General features: G+C 39.2%; 1 pseudogene; it reads right to left on the reverse strand.

Moving 5' to 3' along the window:
- Positions 1-747: 747 nt before the first annotated feature.
- On the reverse strand, positions 748-2539 carry LOC102915926 (vasculin pseudogene; annotated as a pseudogene).
- Positions 2540-3417: the final 878 nt, after the last annotated feature.

The following is a 3417-nucleotide window of genomic DNA, read 5'->3' on the forward strand; positions in this document are numbered from 1 at the left end:
GTGTAAGAGTAGGAATAAGAAGGAATGCTATGAAGTGCTGTCTTCTGAACATAGCACTGATTCCGTCTTCATGGACTCATAGCAGTTGTGGTTGTCTGTACCAGATCAAGCCAGTCAAAATCCTAGCATGAAGGGAAAAGGGCTCCCAAGGCTCCATCCCTATCTGAGGAGACATTGGCAGTTCATAGAAGCTGAGAGAGAGTATTTTTCTTTAAAAGTGTAGTTATCAGTAGAATGTCCATACTCTGGTGGACAGCTCACACCCATGCGGCACTAACTGGAGTCAGTATGAAAGACATATAAAGTCAGAATGAAGATGTATTGGAGGAGGGACCAGGGAGTTGAATGGAGGAAATGGAAGTGAGTACTATCAAAATACATGCGTATATGCATGCGCAATATATGTGTGTATATATATGTATATATATTATATATAGCTTTGCATGTTTGTGTATGAAATTCACAGAGAATAAATAAAATACTATAAAACAAACTGCAACAAAGTACCCTATTTATAACAATGAAACAATTTGTTAAAGTAGGTGTGCCCTATTGGTTGAAGGTCGTTTTATATGTCCTGTGCAACATCTTAACTCACTTCTCTGTAGTGAGCACAGTATGTAACATACTTCACTTGTCAATTAGTATGCCTATTTTTGTCGAGAACTGTAAAGTAGTCTGATATCTAACACTGAAGTGTCAGAATCATTTTAGATTGCCTTGTAAGCCAGGGAGTTGATGCTGGTCTTACCTTGTAGATTCATGAGGAAAAGAAGTCCCAACTTTGTTTTCTTTAGTTTGGCTTTTCCATTGTGTAGGTTTTGTAGGTGGAACAGCAGGTTTGGGGACTAAGCCTTTATAAACACTCGGACCAGTTCCATTCTTAACTGGCTGTGACGGAAGGTTTCCTGCTACTGGGAATCCAGATAGCTGTAAGTCTTTTGTATTACCTTTCTTAATGACCAGCATTCTTGGAGCTCTAGATTTAGGATTCGGGGGATATTCTAAGAGAGGAGCTTGGGAGATTTTTTTGGTTGGGTATGTGTGTGTCTGGGCGTGTAGGCCCCATACACCCGCAGCTAAAGATTTATTCTGATTTGGTTCTCTCTCATATTCAGGATTTAAAGATGGAAAGTCCTCAGCCTCAAACTGTCTGCGTTCTCTCTTGTCTTCTTTCCTCCCAGTGTCATTGTCAGGGATGCTGTTTTCATGTAGTCCTTGGCTTTTTCCAGAATGGAAAAGACTGCTACGAGAACGGGAATTTCCACCATGGTATCCCCCTCGATGATTTATGTTTTCTGTACCATTTCTGCCATGCGTACGCCATCCATTTTTTTCTTTCCTCCCAAAATTACCTCCGTTAGGACGTCCAATACCAGAATCAAAGCCATCTGAAGAGTTGTGTCGTCGACGACTCACATCATAACGATTTTCTGTCCATGAAAAATTTTCAGAATGCTTCTCAAAATTCAATGATGACTTTGTTGATGATGGCGGAGTAGGAAAATTAAGCCAGGCTGGAGCAAAGTCATGCTGCGCCATTTAGGTCCAGTCTCTCCAACTCAGTGAAACAAGGCTTCAACACCTCATGGCAAGTCCAAATTCCAAGAGGACTGCACAGGAAGGTGCTGGTTTTTTCTCTATAAGCTTTATGTTTTCCAGTTTGTTTTTTTATTTTGTATCCTCTGAAATATCCAAGTTCTTTGAAGATACTTAACCTACGACTATTTGACATAGAGTTATTTGAAGTCAGCTACCCATATTTGTTTTGAAGTTTTCATATGGCTCTATCCAGAATTAGCCAAGTTCCTTGGATTCAAGAGCAAGGTCTTCTTTATTATTCCATGTATTTGTCACTGTTGTACTTATCCACTCCAGATGAAATATCCAATTTATGTGCAGAAAGCAGAAAAAGAAAACTTCACATCTGAAGCTTACTTCTACACATCAGCATACACAGAGACAAATGGCTATCTCAATCCTACCATGCTGGTGTGACACCGGAACATCTTACTCTCCCAAGTAAAGAAAAGGGAAAAGGGAAAAAACTCTGTATTCTTTCAATGTCTTCATTTAGAAAAGCTGTCCCATTGTAATAGGAAAAGAGCCGAAGTCAAAAATTACTAAAACTTTCAATAAAGGTAAAAAGAACTGCCACGAAACTTCAGCAATATTTAAACAGTAATTTGAAACTACTCAGTACACAAATCAAACATATCTTACAGTTTTGGCTGAAGAACACCAACAGGAGAGGGGGAAGAGACGAAAATAACACCAGACGAAATACTTTAACCACTTATATAATCCGTTTGAACCAAAATACTGAAGAAATGACTGGGTCTTTTAGCAGCTCGTTGAATTGGCTTACTACTATCAATTCACTTCAGAGATGATTCTTGTCAATTTTAATAAACTTCTGGGGCAAAATTACCCAAAAAAAGAAAAAAAAACAGAACTGTAATTCCAAAATGGCCACTTGAAATATCCGAGGCCTTTTTTAAAAACCTAGAAGATGATCTTCATATCTGCATAATTCAATCACCCTGATTTGCAACTCAGCCTTTATACATCGTGGAGATTTCCACCTTGGGCAATGAATAAATGTCACTGTCTGTACTCAGGACTTCTTTTATCCTTGGAAGGTCTACCGAAGACTTGTTTCCGTTCTTTGCCTGCTCTCCTTCTCAAATTCTTACTATCTTCAAAGACCTTCTGTAAATCTTACTCCACGGCAGCTGGGTGGTTGGCCCCTGAAGTCCTCCTCCTTCTCAGTGGTTTTAGCACACTAAAAGTTAAGGAACTTTCTTTCTCTTTACCATGCCCAACCCCACCCAATAAGAGACCTAATAGTCAGTTCCCAGAAATGGAAAATGCTCACAGATCACACTTTTGAAAATGATTCAGCAGATTAGATTTTTAATTAAAATTTTAATACATAGCTTGAGTTTCTTGGAAGAATGTACAATGATTTAGCAAAAGGCCTCTCAGACTCTGCAAGGTTTATGCAAATAATGCACCTGAGAATCGCAAGGATTGAAATAAATGGTTCTTTGGCATGTATTTAGATTTTAGGATTATATGTTTCTGTGAAATGATGAATATAAACCACTCTTAAAAAGTAATCCTTGGAGCTGGAGACATGGCTTGGCAGTTAAGAGCATTTACAACTCTTCCAGAAGACCCAAGGTCTGTTTCCAGTACCCGCTTCAGGGACAAGGGCCTGTGACTGCAACTCCGGTGGATTTGATGCTGTATTCTGGGCACCATGGGAACTTGCACACATGTGGCATACACACACACACACACACACACACACACACACACACACACACACACACAGACCCATAAGTAAAAATAAGTCCTGAAAATTAAAAAAATAAAGCAATCCTTGCTCTTTTGCTAACAAAGCTTTGCAAA

The sequence above is a fragment of the Peromyscus maniculatus genome, chromosome 19 (genome assembly GCF_049852395.1).
Source record: "Peromyscus maniculatus bairdii isolate BWxNUB_F1_BW_parent chromosome 19, HU_Pman_BW_mat_3.1, whole genome shotgun sequence".
NCBI classification, from domain to species: Eukaryota; Metazoa; Chordata; class Mammalia; order Rodentia; family Cricetidae; genus Peromyscus; species Peromyscus maniculatus.